Source organism: Salvelinus alpinus, chromosome 20 (assembly GCF_045679555.1).
Source record: "Salvelinus alpinus chromosome 20, SLU_Salpinus.1, whole genome shotgun sequence".
Classification (NCBI taxonomy): Eukaryota; Metazoa; Chordata; class Actinopteri; order Salmoniformes; family Salmonidae; genus Salvelinus; species Salvelinus alpinus.
In genome coordinates this window covers 30,294,346-30,310,045 of record NC_092105.1, presented here as the reverse complement: position 1 = coordinate 30,310,045, position 15,700 = coordinate 30,294,346, and the positions used below count along the sequence as shown (strand labels likewise).

Below are 15,700 nucleotides of genomic sequence, written 5' to 3'. Positions count from 1 at the left end.
GGAGGTCCAGAATTGGTCGAAACCCTCCGTCTCTTTTGGGTACCACAAAATAAGGGGAGTAGAACCCACCTAGCCGTTCTGATGTCTCGATCCTACGGATGACACCCTTGTCCAGGAGTGAGGAGATCTCCAGCCGCGGGGTTCAGGGGGTCGGCCACCGTGGTGACACCTGCAGACTCTGTTGCCCCGCCTGTAGGAGGGCACAGAGGAGCTCGTTCAGGAAGCAATGGAAGTGTCTCGCCTGCTTTCCCTGCTCCAGAGGGATGCAGGTAGGTTACGACAGTCCATCTGAGGAGGCGGCATGAACCATCTCAGGGTCTCTCGGTCCCTACGAACCTTATTGGTCTGCTCCAGAACGTCATCAACCCCTGGGCCAAACCCCTGGGGTGATGGGGAGAGTGGCAAATGTGCTCTGGAGAGCAGCTGGCAGATGGGATTGGGCCAGCCAGAGATGGCGCCGGGAGGTAATCACCTGCGCCATGGCCCATCCGTTGGCACGGGCCACATCCCTCTGGAGCAGGGAAAGCAGGCGAGACACTTCCGTTGCTTCCTGAACGAGCTCCTCTGTGCCCTCCTACAGGCGGGGCAACAGAGTCTGCAGGTAGGCCTGCAGCAGCATGGCCTCGTTGGTAAGGCAGCCAAGAGAGCACAGGGACCCATATGTGTCTTTCAAGTGTGCATCAAAGACTCTGGAGGGTCCCGGCTTCAGTCGTGGTTTCCGCCCTATAATCTCCCAGTGCAGGAGGACCATGGCAGCTATCATGGTGTCCATGGTCAGGTACTCCCGTAGGCCGAGTTACTCTGCACCCGCAACATAACTCCATGGTCCAGTCTCTGCTGTGAGTCGGAAGCGCCCCCTGGCAGAGGCCCAGCTCTCCTGCAAGGCCTCGCAGAACTCAGCAGAGATGGGGACAGATGGAGAGTCATCACTGTCCACCAGTTTGATGTCCAGTGCAGTGGCTACCCGAGTGAGTAGACTCCTCATAGCCTCTCAAGCCGTTGGGGGTGATGAAGCACCGCTGGCGGCTTCTGATGGCCTGTCAGCCTGGTAGCCCTGCAGTGCCAGCATCGTCCCCCAGGAACAGCCCATCACTGGCCAACAGGTGATAGCTGTCATCACCATCGAAGCTATCAACTTCCTGATGCAGAGCATGCAGCCTCCGTTCAAGGTGGTCCCAGCGGTCCGACTCCTGCCCCCGTCCAGGCCTGGCATCAGATGGGATCTGCCTGCGGTTTCTCCTGCCACATATCCTGGGAGGCGTACTGGGCCAAGTAGTGGGACTAACAGCTCGCTGGCGCACCACTCCTGAGGGAGGGAGCTCGTCCCCAGCCTGAGGCCGAGCCTGGCCGACCCACTCGCGCATGGCCTCCATTGGCGCCAGGCACAGGCGTTCTGAGAACACCACACAAAACAGGCATCCAGTAGGGCGCTTCACCGCCCTCTCCACATGGCTCAAACCCAGGCAGTGCATACACAAGGTATGCGGATCACCAGGGGGGATGCCAACATCACACCTGTCACAAAGGGAAGCCATAAGCTCAGCCAAGCCAACAAGGCCATGGAGCAGGGGTCTGACGCCCTGGGAGAGCTTATGTCGTGACTCGCTTGGAGGAATAGGAACCCGGGATAATTATCCAGTACCTCTGCAAAAAACGGCGAAAACCCGTGTGGGACAAGCAGGCAGACAAAAAAACAGCAAGCAGGTAATGGATTTGATTTATTTGTTTTTTTGTTTTATGCCAACTGCAATATTACCCGGTTGAATATCCAAGCAGTAAAAACAGCACCATTTGATGGAGTAACTCCATTCAGGAACTCCAAAGTTAATGTCTCAATGTAGTAGAAAGCCCACCTTGATACTCTTACACTCTGCAGGGGAAAGAACAAGACAAAAACCCGCAGGGTAATTAGCAGAACCCAAAGCGGGGAGCAGCATGTTAAAGCAATTCACAATACACACATAGAACAAGCCAGTCGTCAAGTTGTGTAAGGTAAATTCAAGTTTGTGGCAGCAAGAGCCAACATACTAGTGGATGCACACGGAGTCGTAGTGTAACACTAACGAAACACAAGTACGACAAACCACGGGCGTAAGATACAGATCAACTGTGCGCAGTAAGTGGAGCACTCAAGAGTAGGTGCTGGCCATGTGCCCAGCTGCTCCAGACAGCAAACCGCGAGTGAGTATACTTCCACGCAAGATATTACTCTTACCAGTGACTTACCAAGTGAACTTCAGAAAGTTTGTACCTCAAACCATACAGACGTCCGCCGAGAAAATGAAAGAGAACGTGTGTCACTGCCATGGGATCTATATATAGGGGCGGACCCCAGCCGTGACACAGGTGTACACGGGAGTAAATCTCTAAATCCTCACCTCAGATGCATCCCTCCTCCACAGAGTGATCCAATATAGTGAAACACAACCACAGATTATCCATCATATAGACCCCTTTCCAGTACGCGACACACTGACGTCACCCACAGATGTGCGCGACTCTTGGCGGCAGTTAGAAAACTATCGCCGTTTGCCCCCATTTAACATAGCTTAGATTTAAGTTTTTATTACTTCTAAACAAAATAACTGTTTTGGGTTCCCATGATGTTTAGATTCTAGCATGAACAATTACTAAGATTATATTTGTTTGTGATCTTTGCACAATAACTATTTTGGCTGCAGCAGTTGTTAGCTAGAATACAAAATGCTCATTGATATAGGCTGTAGAAAAAGCTAGCCAAAGAGACATTGTTTAGTTTAAGTGTTTTTTAAAAGTATAATGCAGTTGATTTGCGATTATGACACAGACATATTAAGTAGACCATTCATTCATACGAGCCTTCAAATCTGATTATAATCCAAAAGTATTGTGAATTTCACTCATAAGCAACATTTATTTTGCTGGCATTCTATAAGATCTTCCCCATGTTCTGCCACCTACCTACACGCATCTCCTTTGTGCGGCAATGTATGCAAACACAGAAAGGGGTCTATAGACCAGATACTCAAGTGGCGGCTCTAACAATTTAAATAAATGTCTTCAAAAATGGAAGGCAGTCGGGAGGAGGCAAGATCAGAGTGGACCATTCTATCCAATGAGTGGGCAGATGCATGTGTGAACAACGGGCATAACAACCTAATCATTGTGAAACTTCTATTCAATCAAATAAGCCATACATTTTTTGTTAACCAAATTCGACACTCATTGACCTCCAAACCAAAACTCCTCGCGTGAAAAAAACACCACCTGCTGGAGAAAACAGATTTTAAACCCAGTTATTCCTCTCGCTTCACCGCTTCCTTTCTGGCAGAACTCCTATCCACGGTACTGGTAGGAGTATTTAGAAAGCAATCTTGTTGTATGAATTTCCGATAGTGGAAACGATGCATTTCGGATAATGGAACCTAATCAGTGCTGGACAAAAACTAAGGGAGCTGTGACGCATTTTCGAAAACTTCTGCTATGCTCAAAATGGTATACTGACTTGACTTTCTTGTTATGAAACTGAGCATTTGGCCGGGGTAGGCCGTCATTGTAAATAAGAATTTGTTACAGTCTTGTCTCATCGCTGCAACTGCTGTACGGACTCAGGAGAGGCGAAGGTCGAGAGCCGTGCGTCCTCCGAAACACAACCCAACCAAGCCGCACTGCTTCTTGACACAATGCCCACTTATCCCGGAAGCCAGCCACACCAATGTGTCGGAGGAAACACCGTACACCTGGCAACCATGTCAGCGTGCATTGCACCTGGCCCGCCACAGGAGTCGCTAGTGCGCGATGGGACATGGACATCTCTGGCGGTCAAACCCTCCCCTAATCCGGACGACGATGGGCCAATTGTGCGCCGCCCCATGGGTCTCCCTGTCGCAGCCGGACTCGAACACAGAATCTCTAATGGCACAGCTAGCACTGCGATGCCTTAGACCACTGCGCCAAGAATTTGACCACAGGCCCAAAAATTTGTTCTTAACTGACTTGCCTAGTTAAATAAAGGTTAAATAAATACAAAATAGACAGACAGTTTATCAATATCACAGAACTCTTCCATAACTTTGACTCACTGCTTAATCCCTCAGGCCCCAAAGATTCAGGTACTTTACAAAAGTATTATAACCTTAGTATAACGACTATCACTGAACAGGATAGAATAGACAAATATTTTACAGACAGCACTGAACTCTTCCACAACCTAGACTCACTGTTGATTCCCCCCGAGGACAGGTTAAGACTGTGTCACTAAATATGATAATAAGCTAGACAAAGGACTAAGCTTTCCTATTGTTTCCCCTGTAGGTACATACAACCTGTAGGATATGAATGATAGTATTCTTTAACATAGGTAGGCCTATATCCCTAAGCCCTGAATGGCAGTATTACCATGTATTCCCTCTGTGATTTTTCCTTATCTCCCATCAGCCTCCCTGTTAATGACAGTAATAATACATTGCTATTATGTATGGTGGTGTTTAGCTTGTAGACCTCTGCACTGACAAACAGGGGTGATGTTCATGTTGTCGCAGTGGTAGAGGACTATACTGACTGGCAGCTACATGCCCCCCTGGGTCACCAAATTAGATGCTAGCTTGCTAGGCAGAACAGGCTGGGAGTGTGACAAGCAAGGCAGACTCTGTGAATGAATGCAGAGCAGACAACCGAACACAACCACAGGTGATTCTAGTTGAATATAAATTGTGCAGTGACAAGGAAAGAGAAAATTATAGTGCTACCTTACCGCTTGCTTTCACCAATGCCATTATAGCCCCTGTATTGGATTCATTTTTGGAAATGTAATGTCATTCCCAGACGTTTCCACCCAAATACGCAAAGAGTCTGGTGGACCAATGAGTCAAACTTGGAGAAACTCCTGGTGCATATGCATTGTCTTAATGGTCTTAATTTACCAATCATCTCCCACAACACCTTCCCCCTCACCCTCCCCTGTATATGTCTTGTGCAGCTCACAATCGTATAATTTACCAAAATGAAATGATAAATACTTTACTCAGTTGTTCAATCTAATAGTAATCTATGTTCACTCCCATTAAGGCAAACTTTGAATTGTTGAAATCCCAGGCTTATACGTATGTGCTGTGCGCGATAGGCTGGGGGCGAGGTTATTGGAAATGCAATAGTCTAATGTACTTTGACTTGCAATGTTAGCTTAGGTGAGAGTAGTTTGTGTTTTTTTCAGTCCTTTTGTTTTCTTCACTCATTTCAGATGCCCTTCCCATTGAACTACAAGCACAGTCAGAGAACTGTGTTAAAGCACAAAAACTTGAAAATCTAGTTCAGTCCACGCAGCCGTAAGGTGCGTTGTCGGGTAGAGAAGCCTGTGGAGGTACCACAACCATCAGACTGTGAGACGGGGAGTGGGAAAGCTGCCCCAAGACCTCCCGACACAATACCGGAGTCCAAGTTAAAAAACCTGTCTGTTTTTAACTTCAACTCCTCCCAAGACTCGGGCTCCTCCTTTCCGCAGAGAGCAACTAACGATGAGAAGAAGGAGGAGGCAACTAAGACAAGAAATGGTGGTGTCAGGAAGCCTGCAGCCTGGGGTTGGCAAAAACCAACGACATGTAAAGAAACAAAGCAGAAGATCAAGATGCAGAGGTTGGAGGCGATCAACCGGCAGTGGGGCTTTGGTGGAGAAGGAGATGTCAGAGAGGAAGGAGAGCAGGTCATACACCAGCCTCTCTCAGCTAGATAAGCTCTCTGCTAAACACCTCAAACAAAATGAGAAATCTACTACAAAGCCAGTTCTATTCTCTCATCCCAAGCACACTCCCAAAAGATCCTGTGCAGAAGAGAAAAACCTTTCACAGAGTACCCCCCCAAAAAACAAGGCATCTCCCGGCCAGGGTAGATGTCAGACGGGAGAGGGTTCCACTCCCAGCCCTGCCTACCATGTTGACAGCCCCAGACAGAAGGACCACCACCAGCAGCCCTTGTTCCCCGGCCCCCCTGGGGAAGACATCTCCAGGGAGAGTCTCACAGAGCAGCCCAGCTGTTGTGAAAAGAACCCACAAGGGATAGACACCCCTGCACCTGGCTGCTATAAAGGTGAGATTAACAGGACATGTTTCACAGGGTCTGGGTCAGTTCTTAAGAGAGATGGCAAAATACCCTCCAAACACAGCAGTTGATCTCAGGCTGATCCCAGACATGCTGCTTTTATCAATCATTCCCAGGTTATTAGAGACAGGTGAACATGCCATTCCCAGGTTATTAGAGACAGGTGAACATGCCCTCCAAACACAGCAGCTGATCCCAGACCTGCTGCTATTATCAATCAGGGTTACAGGCTAAGAGTCAGTTACTAGAGACATGTCAACATGTGCTCTACACAGCAGCAGCTGATCCCCGACCTGGTGCTATTATCAACCATTCACAGCGTTGGAACATTGATTACCTTGTGGAGGATCCAGGCAGGGATTACAGCTGTGTTTACAGGGCTTATGTTAAGCTCCCCACTATTCTCCCAGGGCTGAGAAAGGAAGGGAATGCTTGTCTGATCAGCTAAGAGTAGTACTGTGGGCAATGAGAGAACCACAGTACAACCAGGAGAGATTTAGAAAGTCAGATTTAAGCCAGATTCAAAAGGCACTCAGAAAACCTTAGACTACAATAAAATACAAGAATAATATTGTCACACCCTGATCTGTTTCATCTGTCTTGTGCTTGTCTCCCATTTGTCTTCATTATCTCCTGTGTATTTATACCTATGTTTTCTGTTTGTCTGTTGCCAGTTCATCTTGTACCGTCAAGTCCTACCAGCGTGTTCCCTGTGCTCTAGTTCTGACCCTGCCTGCCGTCCTGTACCTGCCTGACTCTGATTTGGATTATGACTCTGTCTACCTTTTGCCTGCCCCTTGTACTATAATAAACTCTGAGACTCGTACTATCCGCCTCCTGTGTCAGCATCTGGGTCTTAGCCTGAGCTGTAATAGTACCAATTATAGCGTACAAGTCTCAGAGTTTATTACAGTACAAGGGGCAGGCAAAAGGTAAGTAAAAGGCAGGCAAAGAGTCGTAATCCAAATCAGTCAGGCAGGTACAGGACGGCACGCAGGGTCAGGAAAACAAAAACTAGAGCACAGGAAACACGCTGGTAGGACAAGATGAACAGACAAACAGAAAATGCAGGTATAAATACACATGATATAATGGGGACAAATGGGAGACATCTGGTGGGGGGTGGAGACAAACACAAGACAGGTGAAACAGATCAGGGTGTGACAAACATAAAACCTGGGGGAATATGTCTCTGATCTCATTTCTGACTATGTCCCAAATTGCACCCTATTCCCCATATAGGGCATACAAAGATGCCGGTTGTGTGATGGGCATGTTCTCATGTCTCTAATAACTGACTCTGTACCTGAGAACCTGATTTGATAACAGCTGCAGGGCCCATGATGCCTGTGTAGGATAAGTTTGGATCAGCCAATGTGTTTGGATGGCATGTTCACATGTCTCTTAAAAACGGACCCTAAACCTGTGGCTTGTCTCACCCATCTGTCCACCCCACAGGGAGATGTGGAGAACGTGAAGGAGCTCCTAGACCAGGGGGCTGACCCCAACCTGAAAGACAACGCTGGATGGACCCCACTGGTGAGTGAAGCCTCATCTCCCTCAGTCTTCCTGTCTAGACAGCAAAATACAACCAACCATCTACAGTACATGTTGTTGTAGCATGCCAGTCTTTAACTTTGTCCTGCTGGATACAAGAGCTGTTATACTTAAGCATATGTCTAATCTATGATTTTTGTCTTTTTAACAAACTCACTGAATATCTACCGTAAATATTCAAGTGAAATGTACCTTTATTTGTAATGTTATCAGTGCTAGTGATGTAGTTATTACATTGTAATATGATACAGCAGGGATCATCCACTAGATTTAGCTGCGTGCCCATTTTGTTCTTGAGCAGATGGTTGGGGGGCTGGAACATAATTACAAATAATTTGTAGACTGGAAATTGACCGCAAGAAGCCCAAACCGATATAATATGCAGTATGTAATAGACATTATGCAATTACCGAAGTATGTAGTTGCCCTATACTGAAGTTTATAAACCGGGTAGTTTGGATACTGGCTGCTGATTTGCTAAAACAGGATTTAGCCGTGTGAATGTGAGACCGTATGCCATGACTAATCCGTGTGAATGTGAGACCGTATGCCATGACTATAATGTTTAGCCTTTTAACCTTGATAGCATTGCGCCTTTTCACCTCGATAAAATGGCTACATCAACAATAGTTCTACATGCCGATGTAGAAAATAAGCGTTTAGATGAACTTGAGAGAAATCGAAACTAAAATAACACAGTGAAACAAACAAAGTTGCACTTACCTGCTTCATTGATTGGTGTGCTGAAGTAGGGATTCATTGAGTTGGGGGAATACAACAAAAACAGCTGAACGTCATTCTATAGGACTGTTATGGTTCAGTGAGAAACATGACTGGCGAAGGAGTCACTCAGAGCTGGTTTGAACCGACATGTCAACGACTCCCGCCCCCCCTCTCAGTTTGGCATGGAATATACAGAAGGACACCGAATTCACAACGAGCAACAATGTGTTTGTAGGCGTAATTAAAAAGTTGAGGAAAGAGTGGCGCGACAAAACTGCCCACCACGCAGCCATAACTGAAGTTTGAACACCACATGCAGCTCATCAAACAATCCAAGGCTCTGGACACTGAAACATCTGAGGGTTTGGTGAACAAAGTGTGGTTTGATGTTCAACTTAATTTTGGCCGAAGGGGAAGGAGGGAGAACGTTTTCTTAAAACTGACCGATTTAAAATATGTACAGACACGTTTTTACATAAATGTAATGTAAGTTTGCTAGCTAGCCTGTGGTTATGTTTCACAGCAACCAGTCTAGCAACACAACTTTTGTCCGGACTACTTTTTCTGGTGGAATATATTTATGAATTTATTTATTAAAGCAAAATGTTCAATTTAGATGTGTCGTTCCTTGCCTTGCTGTGTTAGCAACCGGTTTATAAAAGCAATAAGACACCTCGGGGGGGCTAGGGGTATATGGCCTATATACCACGGCCAAGGGCTGTATCCAGGCACTCCAGGCAAGCCACCCTTTGCTTTGATGTCAGCTTTGCACACTCTTGGCATTCTCTCAACCAGCTTCACCTGGAATGATTTTCCAACTGTCTTGAAGGAGTTCCCACATATGCTGAGCACTTGTTGGCTGCTTTTCCTTCACTCTGCGGTCCAACTCATCCCAAACCATCTCAATTGGGTTGAGGTCGGGTGATTGTGGAGTCCAGGTCATCTGATGCAGCACTCCATCACTCTCCTTGGTTGAATAGCCCTTACACACTATGGAGGTGTGTTGGGTCATTGTCCTGTTGAAAAACAAATGATAGTCCCACTAAGCACAACCCAAATGGGATGGCATACTACTGCAGAATGTTGTGGTAGCCATACTGGTTAAGTGTGCCTTGAATTCTAAATAAATCACAGAGCGTGTCACCAGCATAGCACCCCCTCACATCACCTCCTCCATGCTTCACGGTGTGAACCACACATGCGGAGATCATCCGTTCACCTACACTGCATCTCACAAAGGCACGTGATTGCCACCAGTCTAATATCCATTGCTCGTGTTTCTTGTACCAAGTTGATGTTGAGATGTGTCTGTTACTTGAACTCTGTGAAGCATTTATTTGTGCTGCAATTTCTGAGACTGCTAACTCTAATGAACTTATCCACTGCAGCAGAGGTAACTCTGGGTCTTCCTTTCCTGTGGCGGTCCTCATGAGAGCCAGTTTCATCATAGCACTTGATGGTTTTTCTGACTGCACTTGGAGAAACTTTAAAAGTTCTTGAAATTTTCCGGATTGACTAACCTTCATGTCTTAAAGTAATGATGAACTGTTTTTCTTTACTTATTTGAGCTGTTCTTGCCATAATATGGACTCGATCTTTTACCAAATAGGGCTATCTTCTGTAAATCAATCAATCAATCAATTTTATTTTATATAGCCCTTCGTACATCAGCTAATATCTCGAAGTGCTGTACAGAAACCCAGCCTAAAACCCCAAACAGCTAGTAATGCAGGTGTAGAAGCACGGTGGCTAGGAAAAACTCCCTAGAAAGGGAGTATACCACCCATACCTTATCACAACACAACTGATTGGCTCAAACTCATTAAGATGAAAGAAATTCCTTACAAATGAACTTTTAACAAGGCACACCTGTTAATTGAAATGCATTCCAGGTGACTCTGGGTCTTCCTTTCCTGTGGCGGTCCTCATGAGAGCCAGTTTCATCATAGCACTTGATGGTTTTTCTGTCTGGTTGAGAGAATGCCAAGAGTGTGCAAAGCTGTCATCAAGGCAAAAGCTGGCTACTTGAAGAATCTCAAATATAAAATATATTTTGATTTGTTTAATACTTTTTTGGTTACTACATGATTCCATATGTGTTATTTAATGGTTTTGATGTCTCCACTATTATTCAACAATGTAGAAAATAGTACAAATAAAGAAAAACCCTTGAATGAGTAGGTGTCTCCAAGCTTTTGACTGGTACTGTATATGGTATGTAATAACGCTCCTGTGTTTCAGCACGAAGCGTATAACCTGGGCCACCAGTGTGTAGTGGAGGCGTTGGTTAGGAGAGGGGTGCTGTTGAACACACCAGGCAGTGAGAACGACTGTCCTCTACTTGACGCTGAACACTGGGCTTCACAGAGCGTTTTGTGAGTATGGATAGAATAGAGAAGATGTTTATTTGTCCATTCTTTTGCACAGAAATTCTTTGTTTACCCTTACAGCCCTATGTAATTTTGCATTCAAGTCATTTAACAGACGCTCTTATCCAGAGCCCCTTAAAGGAGCAATTAGGGTAATGTGCCTTGCTCAAGGGCACATCAACATATATTTTACCTAGTCAGCTCGGGGATTCGAACCAGCAACATTTTGGTTACTGACCCAACGCTCTAACTGCTAGGCTACCTGCAACTCCAAGAAAAAATACCAGTCTCTTTTCATGCTGACTTAATCTGAAGTCATTCACCTGAAGTCAGCATGAAAAGAGACCGAGGTAGTGATCATTTTTCTTGTAGCATGATGTGCACTAGATGGATAACTACAATCACACAGTAGGTGACACTCATTGGTTGTTGGATGGTGAAGTGTTGTGACCTCATAATGTACAGACCAATGGAGCGGGGCTGATGCATTCTGGTGTGTGTGTTGTGAGAAGACAGTCATTAATGGAGAGCTGGAACAGCAATTGCTTTCTTTTTGTCCTGTCTTTTTCTGTCTCCCGTCCTGCTTCTCTTTTTCCAGTCTGTTCTCTCTCCTCCTTCCTTCCTTCCTGCTTCTCTTTTTCCAGTCTGCTCTCTCTCCTACCTACCTTCCTTCCTTTTACCATTCCCCCCTCTCTACTCTCTCCTCCTTCTATCCCTTCTACAATATATTTCCCCCCTCTATCTCCCCCCCATATTTCCTTTCTCTCTCCTTCCTTCTCTTTTCCCAACTCATCACATTGATGTGCTGTAGTGGGTGGCGCCCGGGGCCTTGGCGACGGAGGTTAGCGACAGCAGATTTACTCAGGTTTATCCTACCTGCCTGCTAGTTGTCTGCAAGGCAAAAGAGACCGGTTCCCATACAATCTGTCATGATGCCACAAGACAAATGCAACCCTTGCCCGTCACACACTATCAATTAATCTAGCCTCCACACAAACGTAGGGATGCACACATGCTGCTGCGCGATAACACACACACACACACACATACCCCCTGGCTCTCTAAGTCAGAAATTATTTCCCTAAAGGCTGGGTTGGAGACAGAGAACCAGTGCCATTCCTACTGGATTGATTGCCACACAGAGCTGCACAGTGAGGGGAAGAAGATTTCTCTGTGGCCATGTCCACTTTGAGATCGTCCATCTTGATAGTGCCTGCCTCAACCCAGCTCTGCATCTGCAACATTGGACAGACTGTCTTCTTTGTTTGTGGATTTAGATTACTTGGACAGTGTGTGTTTGTCACAGATGGAGGCACATGTCTTCTCTGTCAATACAGATGACATAGTCTCTCTAGACTCAAAAATAGTTTGGTATATGCAAAAAAATATTACATAAAATTCACACATTAATACACACTTCTACATGTGTGAAATAGGACAAATAAAAGTACCCACCAAATTATGATTATAGACAGACGATATCTGAGGCTACAGATGACATGCTCCTCTCCCGGCACTCCCAGACAAGGTGTTTTGGAGTGTTCACAGCTGTTCGCCTTGCTTCCCCAGCTGCACATAGAGCTGGACACATTCATGCATCTGGTGTTTCTGGTGCCTCTTCTGTCTGTCAATGGCTTGGCTTGGATCCTCACACATTATGTATGCATCAGGATCAATAAAATAGGATTTCAATGGGGTATCTACTTACATATAAACATTTGGCCTGTTCATTTATAGCAGGATTTGTCATATGTAAATGGAGGAAGTTTGAGCAAATTTTAGGACAGAACTCTTTGCACTGTGTACAGTATGTGTGCAACTCTGAATTGATCAATTAATACATTTTCCCTCATCAATATGGAAGGCTTGGTTTCAGTGGTTACCCACACCCCTAACGCCTCGATCAGACCAAACAGCGTTATTGCATTTTGGCACACCAGAAGTACATTCATTTCCAATGGAACGCTGCGTTTGCAATGTGTTCTTTGTGGTGCGTAGGTTGGATTTAATTCAATTGTATGAGTAACCGTGACAGAAATAGTAGCAAAATGTGAATGTCGGTCTGATCGAGGCCTTGGAGACGCACAACAGCTGCCCAAAACATTTTCCATGCCTTTAACTTTTATTTAGCTACTTCGTTGGTGTGCTGTTCCATAAACCAAAACGATGCACTTCCTTTTAGTGTGTGTGTGTGTGTGTGCGGGCGTTTTGTGTGTTTGTAGGTGTGTGCCTATTTGTATATATATGTTTGTGTGTATCTATCAGTGTGTATGGAGGGTTTTGAATCCAAATGAAATATTTTATGGACCAGTGGACCTATTAATTGTCACCCAGGTGTTATCTTTGCTGACGCCTAATCTTTAGGCACCAACCCGTTCTGCTTCTCCCCTCTCTTCTCCTCCTTTTTCTCATCCCTCCTTCTTCCCCTCCTCCTTCAGGAACGTGCTGTTTCACATTGTCTTCAGTGTCTCTACGCTGCGTTGCTGCACACTGGATTCGCATAGCCTGTGTGTTCTTGTATCATATTGTCACCAATGAGCGAGTTCATGTCACCATGATCCATGCCTGTGTAACCCTAATCTCCACACCCAGAAGAACATCAGTATTTCATGCAGGCCAGGTACTAGATGGCAAAAGGTATGTCACAAGAGACAAGCATAACCATTGATTAGTGTCAGGATACAGTATTTTGTATGGTTTGTCTGGTTTAAGTCTGACAAACTGTCTATCTCTGTCTAACAGGAATATGTTTGGTCTTCGTCCTGTGGACTATGATGTGAACTCAGGCAATCCTTCAGTCAGCCTCTGAAGGACCCCAACTCCCCTCTCAGTCCTCCACCCAACCTCAGTAAGGTATGGCCATCAGCCCAACACTGTTCTCAGATAAAATCAATGTTACATTAACGATTTACTGAATGTACTTTTCCCCAATGTACAATACAACTATGAACAAAGGAGTTTAAAGGAGTTGTGGTATTGTGGGTAGTGTTTTAACTGGTCTCTGAATTTTTTATTTTTTTCTCAACGGGCCTGTATAAATTAAGGTTTCCCCCCCCAAAAATCTATGTAATATTTGAGTTGGTCTGTCTACAGTTTATTGTGTTTCAGGCCAGTGATGGGGTGACACGGATGGAACAGGTGGTAGTATTGGGCAGCAAACTGTCCCAACATAACCAGCTGGCCAAACTGGGAATCCCTCTGGGAGGAAAGAGGGCTGATGCCTTCTCTTGCTCAGGTAACTTACCTGTCCACTTCAACCTGCTAGAGCACATTTGTTACCTTAACTGTATCTGGGATGATCTCATCACAACCCAAGATAGTCTAACCATAGTGCTTAGATACTACCGGAAATCAAAGACAGTTTTTGTAGTGTGAAAGGAATAGTTGCAAAATCGTTTCTCATACAGGTACATGATGATACAGATGTACCTTATATGTTTCTTGGAGCTTTGCAAATACTAGTAGTAGAGAGCAACAGAGAAGGCAGTTTGTCAGCTCTCTGGTAATGGCAGTTAGAACAGGGAACATGGCTGAATGCCTGTAAAGTAATTGAAGTCATTTCTCATAAGCTGTTTGTGACTTCTGTTGTGATGAACATTAGACTACAGTATTCAAATGAACGGAAAATGGAAGTGTTTGTCTCTCTCTGTGTCTCAAAGTCTGTCTTTAGGGCTTTGGGTAGTAAAGACTTTAGTGTCTGAGTGTCTCCTATTATTTAAAGTGAAGGCAGAGCAAAGCTCCACAGCATGTAAACCATAGAGTTTAGCCCAGAGATACAATTAAGGTCATTTTGCAGATTGTCAGCCACAGAGCCTTGTTGACTGAAGAGGCAATAAGAATGTCTTACATTTTTTATTAGAAGAAAGTCACATTATCTAAGCCTGTTGTGAATGAGGCTGATTATACCCACGTCTGTGTTGCAATCACTCACAACAAAGACATTGCACGACACTACCAAGCTTTTTATTTAAATAATGTTATGGAGTATTCTATTAAACTTTTATTCAACTGTCTATTTCTATTCATTGGAACATATTGTGAATGGTAGCTCTTCAATGAAATCCAGTTTTCTCCCATTCCTCCAGTCACCTATGTGGTGGTACCAGACGGGCCGATGCCCACCACCTTGTTCTCTCTCCTGGGTCTCCTGAACGGCTGCTGGGTCCTCAACTTCAGCTGTAAGTAACCTAAGGCCAATCAAATCTGCTCTGCGGAGAATGAGGATGGAATCACGGAATCCAGACATTAAAACGTAATTCAACAATATTCCAAAATGTATTGAACTGAACAAAAATACATGTAAAGTGTTGGTCCCATTTTTCATGAGCTGAAATAAAAGATCCCAGAAATGTTCCATACGCACAAAGCTTATTTCTCTTGAATTTTGAGCACAAATTTGTTTATATCCCTGCTAGTAAGTATTTCTCCTTTGTCAAGATAATCCATCCACCTGACAGGTGTGGCATATCAAGAAGCTGATTAAACAGCATGATCATCACACAGGTGCACCTTGTGCTGGGGACAATTAAAAGCCACTCTAAAATGTGCAATTTTGTCACACAACACAATGCTACAGATGTCTCAAGTTTTGAGGGAGTGTGTAATTGGCATGCTGATTGCATTAATGTCCACCAGAGCTGTTGCCAGAGAATTTAATGTTAATTTCTCTACCATAAGCCGCCACCAACGTCAATTTTAGAAAATTTGGCAGTACGTCCAACCGGCCTCACAACCTCAGACCATGTGTAACCACGACAGCCCAGGATATTCACATCCGGCTTCTTCACCTGTAGGATTGTTTGAGGGGGAGGGGGGTGCTGAGGAGAATTTGTCTGTAATAAAGCCCTTTTATGGGGAAAATATCATTCTGATTGGCTGGGCATGGCTCCTCAGTGGGTGGACCTTCCTCCCAAGTGGGTGGGTCTATGCCCAACAATAGCTGTGCCCCTGCCTAGTCATGTGAAATCAATAGATTAGGA

At 45.1% G+C, this 15,700-nt stretch overlaps 1 pseudogene; it reads left to right on the top strand.

The window, feature by feature from the left end:
- Positions 1 to 3,750: 3,750 nt before the first annotated feature.
- On the top strand, positions 3,751 to 15,075 carry LOC139546640 (BRCA1-associated RING domain protein 1-like; annotated as a pseudogene).
- The last annotated feature ends 625 nt before the right edge of the window (positions 15,076 to 15,700 follow it).